Source organism: Peromyscus leucopus, chromosome 4, assembly GCF_004664715.2.
Source record: "Peromyscus leucopus breed LL Stock chromosome 4, UCI_PerLeu_2.1, whole genome shotgun sequence".
NCBI lineage: Eukaryota > Metazoa > Chordata > Mammalia > Rodentia > Cricetidae > Peromyscus > Peromyscus leucopus.
The window spans coordinates 151815319-151831031 of NC_051066.1; positions in this window are offsets into that span (position 1 = coordinate 151815319).

Consider the following 15713-nt stretch of genomic DNA (forward strand, 5'->3'; position numbering starts at 1 on the left):
AAGTTGCTAGCGTTTTTCTTGTGCTTAGCTTCTGTGTCCACCTTAATGCCATACACATGAGACATTTGCTTAGCTGTGCATTGTGGCTTTCCTGCTTTGGAATCTTCTAGTCCAAGTCCCAGCCTTTTGCTCCTACCCCTTTGTCTTTCTGTTTTGATTCAATCTACTTTATTCCCAAATTTTTATGTAGGTGTTTTTATGTTTGTTTACAAGGTCAACAGTTCGCCAGGCCTGTTGGTCCAGGTCCATCTTCCCGGCTACTCTAGAAGCTCAGGCACAAGTTCAAGGCCTCTCTGAGCTACAGAGTGAGTCCAAGGTCAGCCTGGACAACTGAGGGAGACCTGTCTCAAATCAAAAAGTAAAAAAGGGGCTAAGAGTGTAGTCAGTGGTAGCAGGCAGAAGAGCTTGGGTTTCATCTCCAGCACCACAAAACAGTTTGATGAGCTGGCGGACGGTCACTGTACTTCATTATGAAGAGCAAAGTTAATGCATTTGGGATGTGACTGCCAAAGAGGTGTTGGGAATTGAACCTGATTCCCCTGAAAGATCTCACACACACACACACACACACACACACACACACACACACACACACACACCCCAAACCCTGAGAGCACTCACTCTCCCACCGAGTGAGTCCCCTGTTAAAATTGTGTTATTTTGAGCCACGGTTTCACTAAGTTGCCCAGGCTTTTCTCAAGTTGAGCACACTTGTCACCAGCTCCCTTTTAGACAAAGAAACTGTCGGGGATTCAGGAGTCCCCTTCCACCCCAAACCTCTCCCCATCCCCGAGGAGGCAGCATAGGCTGTGAACCTGTAGGGAGCAGCAACAGGCTCTTTTTTTTTTCTTTTGTCCCCAGCAGGGTCTCACTGTGTAGCTCTGGCTGGCATGGAACTTTATATGTAGACCAGGCTGGCCTTGAGCCCACAGAGACCTGCCTGCCTCTGCCTCCCAGTTCTGGGATTAGAGGGCTGTGACGTCATGCCCAGCTAACATTTTCCAAGATGAAGCCACACTCATCAAGATGCATCAAAGCCTCCAGACTTACTCTGATTGTTGGTCCCCATTTTAAGTGTAAATAGCCTTTTCCTGGGGCCCTGTGCAGTCCATAGCTCATGAGACTGAGATGGCCACCCCATCCCTGAGACTTACAGATGGGCCAGCAGCTGAGTGGGTCAGGGTTAATGTGCAGTGAACTGGACAGAAATCCACTTACCCTGTCAGCCAGGACATCTGGGGACTGTCACTCAATCTAGCTGCTATGGCATATGGCAGGCCACAGGAGAGGCCCACAGACCACACAGCTATGCCTGCTGCTCCACAGGCAAGAGGGGTTTGGAAGAAAGTTCTTGAAGCCTGGAGGCAGTGAGCCAATGGGTAGAACTGCTTTTGCCTCTGGACTCTGCAGGCACAGCTTCAGGGCCTCGATGCAGCTTCTCTGAAGGTTTCCAGCACCTTCTATTCTCCAGTAACAGGGACACAGAAGTGATTAAAGTGGACACACTTTGTGCTCTCCGAGAGCCCCAGGCATTGATTGCATAAGTGAGTCCTTATAACCCAGGGATGGCTGGGTGGTGGTGGTGCACGTCTTTAATCCCAGCACTTGGGAGGCAGAGGCAGGCGGATCTCTGAGTTTGAGATCAACTTGGGCTACAGAGCAAGTTCCAGGACAGCCAAAGCTACACAGAGAAACCTTGTATTGAAATGTCTCCACCAAAAAAAGCAGGGACAGGATCGCAACCAATAGCATAACTGGCAGGGGCCCTGCTCAAATGCTTAAGAATTTTATTGCCTGCTAACAAATTACACAAAGAATGTGCAATTTAGGTGACCTGAGTTCAGTGTAGGGTTCAATAATCTCAAACTTGCACCAAAGATATGAAGTAGTTCATGATAAGGTGACCAGGCATTCAACCCAGCCAAGGCCCTTGTGTGCCAGCACCTGTGACTTCCAAGCACACAGTGGGAACTGCACACTGTAGGCATCCTGAGGATCACAGGTGGGGGAGGTGTCTATTGGCATTGAGTAGGGAGAGGAAGAGCTCTGAAGGAGATGCCCCTTGCTGCCCAATACTTACTGTGATGAGCCTGCACAGGTTAGCTCTTTTGAGATGGAAAATTCTGTTTTTTAATTTTTTCTTTGTTTTAATTATGTGTGTATGATTTTGCTATTGAGGGCAGAAACCCAAGGAGACCAGAGGCCTTGGATCCCCTGGAGCCGGGGTTGGAGATGGATGTGAGCCATCTCTGGCTGGATGCCGGGAACCAAGTGAAAGACTAAGTCAGGTAGACAAAGGTGAAAACGTCCCCTTTGTAATGTGATTCGGGATTGGTACCCACCTCAGTTTGGCCAGCCTTGCTAGTGCTGTGCCCTGCTTCCTCTTATCTGTCATCCCAACATGCAGGCCTGCAGAGGGAGGACAAAGCTGTCTCTGAGGGCAGAACCCTCTCCTCCCACAGGTGAAGAAGGCAACAGCAGCCCACCTCCATGGAGGGTCTTGGGAGGTGGGGTGAGGTCTTGAGAATCCAGGACCTTTCTCCAGCAGCACTCTCCACCTTGACTGCAGAGGCCAGAGACTGGGGTTTTTCGAGTCCTGTCACCGGGCAGCGTCCAGCCAGTGACCAGAAACTCAGGAGTGGGTGAAGCAGGAATCTTAAAAGTTTTTATTAATAAAATCAAACCTGAGGCCAGTTATTGGGGTGAAATGCTGGATGGTCAGAGAGACAGAACAAGCCACAGCTAACCTCACCTGGCCAATTTCTCAGCTAATCTTGTTTCCTCAGACTGGAAGCCTCTGCTTCCTCATATCTGAATGACTGTCAGCTGAACTGTGCTGTTCAAAACCTAAAAGCTTAACCAGCCAAATGCTTAACCAGCCAAATGCTTCTAGTTCTGGTCCTCACGCCTTACATACCTTTCTGCTTTCTACCACCACTCCCTGGGATTAAAGGCGTGAGTCACCATGCTTGGCTGTATCCTTGAACACATGGATTTCTGCCTCTGGAATGCTTAGGATTAAAGGCGTGTGCTACCATTTTCTAGCCTCTGTATCTAGTGGCTGTTCTGTTCTCTGACCCCATATAAGTTTATTAGGGTGCACAATATTTTGGGGAACACAATACCACCACATTTCCCCTTTTTTGTGTAAAATTTAAAAAAGCTTATAACTAATACAAGAAAAATTATATCCAGTAAATATATACAATATACACAGTCAAGATTACATTAACAATGTCTAGTCCATTAACATTTGACAGATTCAGACAAAAAACTTCATTATATATATTAACAATGTCCAGTCCAGTAACATTGGATAAACTCAGACAAAAAAATTTTCATTACTTATCCTATTTAAAACAAGTAGTTCCTTTTAAAAAGTATTTTCTGTAATTGACCTTTTTATCTGATCATATCCAAATTCTCTTTTTTCTTTTTTTTTTTTTTTTTTTTTTTTTTTTGGTTTTTCGAGACAGGGTTTCTCTGTGTAGCTTTGCGCCTTTCCTGGAACTCACTTGGTAGCCCAGGCTGGCCTCGAACTCAAAGAGATCCGCCTGCCTCTGCCTCTGCCTCCCAAGTGCTGGGATTAAAGGCGTGCGCCACCACTGACTGGCTCTTTTTTCTTTTCATAATAGATTCAATAATTATCTTTTGTCATTTTTATATCTTCCCCTTTTTCTTTTTACAGTAGATTCAGTGATCTACCCATTTATCCTATTATTTATCTTTTTTCTCAGAGTAGATTCAATGATCTATCTCATATCTATTTTTTCTTTTTCTTTTTGCTTTCTAGGGGTGAAGATATCTTTAGGGAATCTTGAAAAGAAAAATGTTGGGTTAATTGTCAAGTCCTGTATCATTTGTCCAGTCTCTGTATAATAGGAAGGTTCAGGGCTTGTCACAAGTCTTTGTTCAAGTAGTCTGTCAGGCTGGATCATCACAGCCAGTCACCTTGAAATTGTCCTGCAGTTTCTGGGGGGCCAGAGTCCCCCAGTCTCTGGCCTCTACAGCAGTTTGTAGTCCAAAGTTGATCTTTTGGTGGTGTTAATCAGCTTAATGTTTTTTATCATAGTCCATGTGGAATCATCATTGTGGGATCCTGTCATCCTTTTGAAGATTTCAAAGTTGCTGTTAGGTGTGGTCATGGTTCCCTGCAGACTTTGTGTGTGTGTGTGTGCCTTCTCTGAGGTTTGGAGCAATCACAGTCTGATAAATGTCTGTCTCTTGGAACCATGAATGTTCTTCTCTAGAAGAGAATATCTTCACAGCAATTTCTCCCCACCATTTGTCTTGCCAAACTTTTCCAAACTGACCTTTGTCGATGCTTTCTTGTAACACGATGGTCCTGGCAATTCTCTGAAAAAGCAGTGGTAAACCCTTTGTCCCAGGTAGCAGCATCATTGCACTCACCAACACGATGAGAAGAAGCCAGCAACTCGGAGCAGCAGCCACTGCCTCCATGGTCCCACCACTGTTTGTGGCTCGGCCCCGGCCAAAGCTTCTAGGTTGGCTTCAAACTCGGGATTTTCCTGCCCCTGCCTTCTTCAGCAATTCCTACCAGTGTGCGCCACCACAATCGGCTGAGGGTAGCTCGGATCTGACCTGGGGCCTCAAGACCACAGGCAAATAGCTTTTTCATGAATTCGTACCCGACAAGTTGGGCACCAGATGTAGCAGGAATCTTAAAAGTTCTTATTAATAAAATCAAACCTGAGGCCAGTTATTGGAATAAACACTGGAAGACCAGCTGAGAAGTTGGCCAAGTGAGGTTAGCTGTGGCTTGTTCTGTCTTTCTGATCTTCGAGTGTTCACTCCAATAACTGGCCTTTATTTTATTAATAACAACTTTTAAGATTCCTGCTACAAGTGGGCGCTGGGGTTACTGCACAGTTCCCTCCTCTCAGGGTTGTTAGGGACACCACAGGATTCCTCGTTACATTTACATTTCTGATAGACAATGCAGGCGCACATACATATCCTACCTCGAAGATTACATTTAGGGCTGGTGAGATGCTCAGCAGGTGAAGGTGCCTGCCACTAAGCCTGACCACCTAAGGTCAGTCTCTGGGACCCACCAGATGGAAGGAAAGAACTGACTTCCACAGGTTGTCCTCTGACCTCTACACACACGCAGTGGAATGAGAACAGTCATGTGCACGTGGGTGGGTGTGGGTGTGCACACACAGACACACACACAAGTAAATAAATAATGAGGCTGAGAGATGGCTGTTCTTCAAGACGTCTTGAGTTCAATTCCAGTACCCACATGGCAGCTCACAGCCATTCGTAACTGTAGTCCCATGGAATCCAGTGCCTTCTGGTGTGCAGACAGAATAACCATACACATAAGTATATAAATAAATCCTAAAATAAATCAATGTAAACAAAATTATGATTGCCTAAGTTCCAGTGAGTTTGACAGGAAGCCCAGATGGGAGGCCACTGCTTTAAGCCAAGTGCCTTGTAGCACCTCCTCTGCTGAAGTCAAGGCAGGAACCTGAGGGCAGGAACCTGAGGGCAGGCCTGCTTACCATTCCGTACAGCATTACCTTTGGTCAAGGAACTTACTTCACAGCCGGAGAAGGACTGCAGGAACCATGAGGGGTACTTCTTGCTGTACTCATCTGCCTTTCTCATACAGCTCAGGACACCTGCCCAGGGAATGGTGCCGCCCACAGTGGTCTTGGCCCTCCTACATTAACAATTAAGACAATTCCCAAAAACCATGCACACAGGGTGATTGATCATGACAATTCTCCAACTGAGGCTTTCCTCTCAGGTTCTCTAGCTGTCTCAACAGAATGAGTAGGGACAGGGGTCCTAGAAGGTGCCTTCTTGCTCTTTGGTTCTTCTCAAGCCTGTGAACATTCCGAGAGTAACAATGACTCAGACTAGCCCTGGCCCTGGCTCCCTGGACCCGAATATCTGCCAGTGTTTCCTTTTTGTCATTGTTTTATTTTGCTATTTATTTGCTTTGAGACAGGGTCTCACTACACAGACTAGGCTGGCCTGGAACCCACAGAGACTGGCCTGCCTTTGCTTTCCAAGTATGGGATTAAAGGCCTGTGTAATCACTCTGGGTTTATTTATGTGTTGTTTATTGGTGTCTGTGCATGTGTGTGCACACGTGTGGTATCTGTGAGTGTGCTTGTAGAGGCCAGAGTTCTATGCCAGGAATCCTCTAGCACTCTCCATTCTTATTAATTAATTAATTAAGACAAAATCAGTCTCGCTCTCTCGCTCATTGATTCGACTGGACTGGTTGGCCAATGAACTCCAGGGATCTGCCTGTCTCCACCCTCTCAGCTCCGGGGTTATACACACACACTGCAGCGTCCACCTTCTCAGCTCCGGGGTTATACACACACACTGCAGCGTCCACCTCAGCTCCGGGGTTATACACACACACTGCAGCGTCCACCCTCTCAGCTCCGGAGTTATACACACACTGCAGCGTCCACCCTCTCAGCTCTGGGGTTATACACACACACTGCAGCGTCCACCTTTTGACAAAGTTGCTGTGGGATCCGAACCCAAGTTCTCATGTTTGTTCAGCAGGCACTTTTCCCACCGAGCCACCTCTCTAGACCTTTGGTTTGGCCTTTTTGAAACAACGTCATACTCTGTAGCTCAGGCTGGTCTGCAACTCACAATGTAGCCCAGACATGCCTCAAACTTGCAAAATTCCTGCTGCCTCAGCCTCTGGAGCTTTGGGACTAAGGGGTGTGCCCACCATGTTTGACTTTGCAGGTGTTTCTTGTACCTCTTAAACTGACCATCTCCACCCTGGGTTGAAGAAGCATGCACTCATCAAATTAAGACAAGGGCTACTTGTTGTAGAATATTATTTTAAGGTGTGTTACTTTTGTTTATATTGCATTTGTTTAACTTTGAAGCTGTGTTACTGTGCCCATCTAAGATACCTGATGGTTTAATAAAGAACGGAATGGCCAATAGCAAAGCAGAGAAAGGATAGGCGGGGCTGGCAGGCAGAGAGAATAAATAGAGGGAGAAATCTGGGGGGAGGAAGAAGAAGAGAGAGGGAGGAGTGAAGAAAGAAGTAGCCAGAGAAGGAGGATGATGACGCCAGGGGCGAGCCCCCAGGCCCCAGCCCCGCAACCCCCCAGCCCCCCAGCAAGCCACAGAGTAAGAAACAAAGAAAGGTGTGCAGGAATAGAAAAGGAAAAGCCCAAGGCAAAAGATACACAGGCTAATTTAAGGAAAACTGGCAAGAAACAAGCCAAGCTAAGGCCGGTCATTCATAAGTAAGAATAAGCCTCCGTGTGTGATTTATTTGGGAGCTGGGTGGCAGGTTCCCCTAAAGAGTAAAATAGCAACAAGAGCAGCTACTTGGTTTTCTGTTTTGAAAATTAATTATATATTATTTTTCCCATCTCAGTTTACATTGGGCTTTGTTGTTCAGTTGCTCTTTAGAGGTTTGGGAATAAGATTAAATGAACTCCGATAGGAAAAGTCAACAGTAGATCCAGGTTCCAATAGGAAGTCTTTATTATATAGTTCCTGGGTCAAGTTCATGTCCAAAGGCTGCCCTGTAACTGAAAGTGCAAGTGCATTAAAGTCCCAAAAGATAAAAGGCTGAGCTCAAACGCCCTTGCCCCTGTGAGTTCTAATCTAAGATAAAAGCAACCGGAGTTCAGATTCATCTTCCCTAATTGATTATCCTGTCTGGTCCCAGTTGCGTGGGGTCATGGTGTCAGGCAGAGGAGGAACTCTCTCAGCAGCAGCCCAGGCTGGCCTTCCTGAACAACAGCATCAGCATCTTAAAGGGCAAGCAAGCCCCCTGGACCCCTAATGGGTATAAGAATGGAAACTCGAGCACAAGCCGGGCCAGTTCCCTGCCCATCATCCCTGCCCATCATACATCCGATCTGAGGGAGCCTCCTCCAGCCATGAGCAGGAGTCTGAGCAAAACCACGCACTCACAACCTGCTCCTCGCAGAACCCAGACCCACAGTTAGCAATGTTAAAGAAAACAGCTGAAAGTCAGATATGGTCCCACACCTGGGACCCACAGAGGCAGGGGAATGACTGCAAGTCCCAAGCCAGCATGGGCTAGTCAAACTGTCTCAAGAACCCAAAACATGGAGCTGGGGAGTTGGTGAAGCCGGTGAAGTGCTTGTTTTGCACAAGGACCTGAGTTCGATTCCTAGAATGCAAGTTAAAAAAAAAAAAGGCAGGTGTGGTGGTGTGCGTTTGCAATCCAAGTGCAGGGAGGCAGATCCCTTGGGCCCACTGCTCAACCAACTCAGTCTACTTGGCACGCACGCGCACACACAACACACACACACACACCACACACACACACACACACACACTGATGCACACATACTCATGAACACGAGAACACACAAAATGACAACAGAAGAAAATAATACTGTCCCCAGCTGTCTTAGGGTTTTCTGTGAAGAGACACCATGACCACGGCAACCCTCATAAAGGAAAACATTTAATTGGGTGGCTGGCTTACAGTACAGAGGTTCAGTCCATTATCAACATGGTGGGGAGCATGGTGGCGTGCCCGCGGACAATGCTGGAGAGGTAGCTGCTACGTGTTAACATGCAGGCAACAGGAAGTAGACTGTCTCACTGGGAGTAGCTTGAGCATAGGAGACCTCACAACCCACCCTCACAGTGACACCTTCCTCCAGCAAAGCCACACCTTCTAATAGTGCCACTTCCTTTGGGAGCCATTTTCTTTCAAATCAGCACATCAGCTTTGCCAGGAAGCAAGCAGTCTGTGCCCAGAATCTATACAAACACGAGACACTGGTCCAACAGCAAGCCCTGGCAGCAATGTCCCCTGGAAGCTGTGGCCTCTAGGACAAAAGACACTCTGGTTCCCCGCTCAAGGCACACAGGTCGCAGGAGGAGTGCTGTGTACCCGGTTACTTCTCATGATGCAGAGATACTACAGCATCTCTGAGTCCCAGACTCCAGCCGGCAGCTGCATCTAAGCAGAGTCCACTCCACGGTGACGAGGCTGTCAGGGCGGTGCCTTCTGTGGTAGGGATACCATCATGATGTGGAGGGTCCTTTCTGATTCAGGACCCAGAGGAAGTGGATGGGTGTGCCCTCGGCCGCTTCCTCCCCTGGCTGCTTCTTCCCGCCCACGCAGGAGCCACTTGGCATCTGACCTTCCCAGCTTGGTCACTGCCTGGCTGCTCCATGTGTCAGTTACTCTTCATTTGTGTGACCAAACACCGGAAGAAGCAACTTGGGGAGGAAGGGCTTAACTTTTTTCTTTTTTTAAAGGTTTATTTTACATATGAGTGTTTTGCCTACATGTATGTGTGCATGTGTGTATGTGTATGGTGCCAGTAGGGATCAGAAGAGGGCATCGGATTCCCTGGAACCGGAGTTACCAAGAGTGGTGAGAGAGTGCTCTTAACTGCTGAGCCAGCTCTCCAGCCCCCTGAAGGGTTTGATTGATTGACAGTGTAAAAGAGCACAGTCCATGCTGTCGGCGTGACAGCAGGAGCATGAGGCATCTGACAGTGCACACACACATACACAGTGCACACATACATACACAGTGCACACATACACAGTGCACACATACATACACAGTGCACACATACATACACAGTGCACACATACATACACAGTGCACACATATACATAGTGCACACATACATACACAGTACACACATACACAGTGCACACATACATACACAGTGCATACATACGTACACAGTACACACATATACATAGTGCACACATACGTACACAGTACACACATACACAGTGCACACACACATACACAGTGCACATATACACAATACACACATACACAGTGCACATATACACATGGTGCACACATACATACACAGTGCACACATACAAACACAGTGCACACATACAAATAGTGCACACGCATACACAGTGCACACATACAAATAGTGCACACACACATACACAGTGCACACATACACAGTACACGCATACACAGTGCACACATACACATGGTGCACACATACACACAGTGCACACATACACAGTGCACACACACACACGGTGCACACATAGACACAGTGCACACATATACACGGTGCACACATACACACAGTGCACACATACACATGGTACACACATACATATAGTGCACACATACACACAGTGCACACATACACAGTGCACACATACACTCAGTGCCCACATAGACACAGTGCACACATACACACGGTGCACTGCTGTGGGACGGTCTATATGTCAAATTGCTCTAATTGGTCAATAAATAAAACACTGATTGGCCAGTGGCCAGGCAGGAAGTAGGTGGGAGAAGGAGAGAGGAGAATGGTGGGAAGCAGAAGGCTGAGGTGGAGAGACACTGCAGCCGCCGCCATGACCAGCAGCATGTGAGGATGCCGGTAAGCCACCAGCCACGTGGCAAGGTATAGATTTATGGAAATGGATTAATTTAAGCTATAAGAACAGTTAGCAAGAAGCCTGCCACGGCCATACAGTTTGTAAGCAATATAAGTCTCTGTGTTTACTTGGTTGGGTCTGAGCGGCTGTGGGACTGGCGGGTGACAAAGATTTGTCCTGACTGTGAGCAAGGCAGAAAAACTCTAGCTACAGTGCACACATACACATGGTGCACACATAGACACAGTGCACACATACACACGGTGCACACATACACACGGTGCACACATACACACGGTGCACACATACACATGGTGCACACATACACACAGTGCACACATACACAGTGCACACATACACAGTGCACACATACACACGGTGCACACATAGACACAGTGCACACATACACACGGTGCACACATATACACGGTGCACACATACACACGGTGCACACATACATATAGTGCACACATACACACGGTGCACACATACACACAGTGCACACATACACACAGTGCACACATACACACGGTGCACACATACACACAGTGCACACATACACACAGTGCACACATACACGGTGCACACATACACGGTGCACACATACACACGTTGCACACATACACACGGTGCACACATACACAGTGCACACATACACACTGTAGATGTAACCAACTGTCTTATTAAATAAGAAACACAGAACCAATGTAAAAGAGAAAGCCGAGAGGTCAGAGCTCAGAGCTAAAATCTCACCCTTCCTCTTGCGGTGGGCCTAGCTTCCCGAAAAAGCTATTTCCTGTGTGTCTGTCCTTTCATAGTATTTTGTTCTGCCTTCTCATTGGTTGTAAACCCAAACACGTGACTGCCTCGTCACTGTCTGTATGTACAGTCCTCTAGGTCTTAAAGGCGTATGTCTCCAATGCTGGCTGTATCCCTGAACATACAGAGATCTATGGGATTAAAGGCGTGTGCCACTACTACTACTACTACTACTACCACCACCACCACCACCACCACCACCACCACCACGCTCTGTCTATGGCTCTAATAGCTCTGAACCCTGGGCAACTTTATTTATTAACATACAATTAAAATCACATTTCAGTACAATTAGAATACCACCACAACACACAGTGCACACATACACACACAGTGCACACATATACACAGTGCACACATACACATGGTGCACACATACACACGGTGCACACACACACGGTGCACATATACACACGGTGTACACATAGACACAGTGCACATACACAGTGCACACATACACACACAGTGCACACATACACACGGTGCACACATACACACGGTGCACACAGACACTGCGCACATACACACAGTGCACACATATACACAGTGCACAATACACATGGTGCACAATACACATAGTTCACACACACAGTGTGCACAAACACAGTGTACACACACAGTGCACACACACATATAGTGCACACACATATAGTGCACACATATTCATAGTGCACACATACACATGGTGCACACATACACATAGTGCACATACACATGGTGCACACACGGTACACACATACACAGTGCACACACACATACACAGTGCACACATACATATGCAGTGCACACGTACATACATATAATGCACACATACATATACAGTGCACACATACACACAGTGCACACATACAGTGTACACACATATAGTACACACACAGTGCACACATAGTGCACACAAATATATAGTACACACACATAGCGCACACACACATAGTGCACACATACACACAGTGTTCACATACACACAGTGCACACCTACATACAGTGCACACATACACACAGTGCACACCTACATACAGTGCACACATTCACACACAGTGCCCCCCCCACAGTGTATATGTACATACGCAAGCAAAATGTCCATACACATAACAAAATGAAAATAGCTGGGTGGTGGTGGTGCACACCTTTAATCCCATCATTCAGGAGGCAGAGGCAGGTGGATCTCTGAGTTTGAGGTCAGCCTGGTCTACAGAGCAAGTTCCAGAACAGCCAGGGCTACACAGAGGAACCTGGTCTCAAAACAAACAAACAAAAAATTAAAGAAGAAAAGTCAAAACTAGAAAGGCACTGTTTAAGAATTTTGGTGAGATCCACACCAGTGATGTGTCTCGTATGCACTGTTTCATCCCTCCCTTTCCCTATGTCCTAGTTAGGGTTTCTATTGCTGGGAAGAGACGCCATAACCATGGCAGTTCTTATAAAGGAAAACATTTAATTTAATTGAGGTGGCAGCTTACAGTTTTGGAATTTCAGTCCACTATCATCATGGCAGGGAGCATGGCGGCGTGCAGGCAGACATGGTGCTGGAGAAGGAGCTGAGAGTCCTACATCTTGTAGGCAACAGGAAGTTGACTGAGACACTGGGTAGTATCCTGAGTATAGGAGACATCAAAGCCTGCCCCCCCACCCCGTGACACACTTCCTCCAACAAGGCTGTAGCTACTCCAACAAAGCCACACCTCTTGATAGTGCCGCTCTCTATGAGGTTATGGGGGCCAATTACATTCAAACTACCACACAAACCATATTCCGGTGGAGGCCGAGTCTCTAAGAAGTGAATGTGCACAAGAGTCTGGCCTCTTGCCTGCTCTGGCCCTCTCCAAGGCCCTTGGTGGGACTTAAACTTTGTTCTCATAGTTTTATAATCATGTTCTTAAAAGATGGCTCCTAAATTAAGCAAGCATCCCATAAACTCAGCCCCGCCCTGTCCCCAGTCTTTCAAAAGAAAAAAAAAAGCACAAATAAACCAGGTGGTGGTGGCACACACCTTTAATCCTAACTCAGGAGGCAGAGACAGGAGAATCCCTGAGGCCAGCCTATTCTACAGGACGAGTTCCAGGACATCCAGGGCTACACATAGAAGCCTTGTCTCAAACAAAACAAAAGAAAACCACAAATAGCTCCTACTTCTTTTAAGTCAATAAACAGAATCTGGCAGAAACAAGCAGGTGGGCTGAGAAAGCCAGCCTTGATCCCAGGTTGTAATTTTGAAAATGACCATTAGATGGCGATGAAGTACAAGGAACAGACTTGTCGCAATGGCTCAGCAGAAGCCAGTGAGCTGTCCAGATCCATTAGTGTATGTGCGCTAAAGAGGGAGGCACAGGAACATGCATGTAAATCAGTATGGGCCAAAGATGTCTTGAGCTGGGCGGTGGTGGCACACGCCTTTAATCCCAGTACTAGGGAGGCAGAGACAGGTGGATCTCTGTGAGTTTGAGGCCAGCCTGGGCTACAGAGTGAGTTCCAGGAAAGGCACAAAGCGACACAGAGAAACCCTGTCTCGAAAAGAAAAAAAAAAAAGATGTCTTAGTTTGGGTTTCTATTGCGACAAAACACCATGCAAGTTTGGGAGGAAAGGGTTTATTTGGCTTACACTTCCATATCACAGAAGGAAACCAGGACAGGAACTCAAGCAGGGCAGGAACCTGGAAGCAGGAGCTGATGCAGAGGCCATGGAGAGGGCTGCTTACAGGCTTGCTCAGCCTCCTTTTTTTTTTTGTTTTTCAATACAGGATTTCTCTGTGTAGCTCTGACTCTCCTGGAACTCACTCTGTAGTCCAGTTTTGCGCCTTTCCTGGGACTCACTTGGTAGCCCAGGCTGGCCTCGAACTCACAGAGATCCACCTGCCTCTGCCTCCCAAGTGCTGGGATTAAAGGCATGCACCACCACCACCCAGCAACCTACTTTCTTATAGAACCCAGGACCACCAGCCCAGGGATGGCAACCACCACAATAGACTGGCCCTCCTCTATCAATCACTAATTAAGAAAATGCCCTATGGGCTTACCTATGGCCTGATCTTACAGACACATTTTCTTTTTTCTTTCTATATATTTTATTTTTATTTTATATTCATTGGTGTTTGGCTTCCATGTATGTCTGTGTGAGGGTGTCAGATCCCCTGGAACTAGAGTTACAGACAGGTGTGAGCTGCTGTGTGGGTGCTGGGAATTGAACTCCGGTCCTCTGGAAGAGCAGACGGTGCTCTCAACAGCTAAGCCATCTCCAGCCCCAGGAGACATTTTCTCAATTGAGGTTCTCTCCTCTCAGATGACTTTAGCTTGTGTCAAGTTGACATAAAACCAGCCAGCACAGAAGCCGGAGGAGTATTCACAAGCAACCCCGCCATCTTGTTGGGATTCTATAAACCAGGGCAAGCACAGGGAGGTGGAGGGGAGGAGAAACTTTAGACACGGCCAAGCACCGTGGGCTCTCCTCATGCATCCCGCACATCCCCACTCCGGGGAGGAGTCAGAGGTAGGAGGGGGTGTTTTTCTAGTCTAAGGAGGACCAGCCCCTGAGAAGCTTCAGCTGGCAGGACAGCAGCCAGTGACTGGGATACTGAAACCCTGGGATTGCTAAGTGGCTGTCGAGACTCAGCTGCCCTGGAGCTGCTGGTGGGAGACACTAGATTTTGTTATTGTTTTGGACAAATCTCAGAATGGTCAGGGACTCACCATATAGTTCCAGCTGGCCTCAAACTCTCAGCAATTCTCCTGCCTCAGCTTCAGGAGTGCTGGGAATCTAGGCATATGCCACCACGGGCAGAAATCTCCTCCGCATCTTTGACTGTCTCTGTTCTCTCCCCTCTATTGTCTTCCTCCATTCTCCCTGTTCTTTTTGCCTTGCAGTGAGCAGATCCCTCCCCAACCCTCCCCCCACCCCCCCCATCCCCCACCCCGCCTTTCTGGCCATGCTTTGCTACAGGCTCAAAGTGACAGGCTAAGCAGCGTCGATGGAAACTTCTGAAATCACGGCCAGAGAAACCTTTCCTCTTCCAAGCCGATCTGAAGTGTTTGGTCATGGTGTGGGAAGCTGACTCACACAGTCAGGAAGAACATTCCAGACTGGGCCTATGCACCTAGCAGTCTGGCCATAAGAGACCCACCTCAGCCTCAGCAATGGCTTCCTGCCTCTAGTTGCCTGACTCTATGCACTCATGTGCTGGCTACAGGCCTGTGCTGGCCACGTCTAGGAACTAGGGATGATGGGTGTATCCACAGAGCTGGGTGTACGAGCCTGCTTTCTGTCACTATAAGAGAATTCCTGAGGCTGGGTCTCATGGCATGAAAAGAAATGATTTGACTCATAGTTGTGGAGGTTCAAGGGCATGGTTCCACTGCGGGCTGTACTCAGAGGAGAAATCTCCTTGGCTAGGTCCCATTTGGGTGGATGGCATCATGCTGGTTGTATGTGGAAGAGGGGGAGATCATGTGGTGAGGAGGTAGGGGGTGGGGGTGGCATAGGCCTGCTCTTTATAGCAATTCACTCTCATTGGATC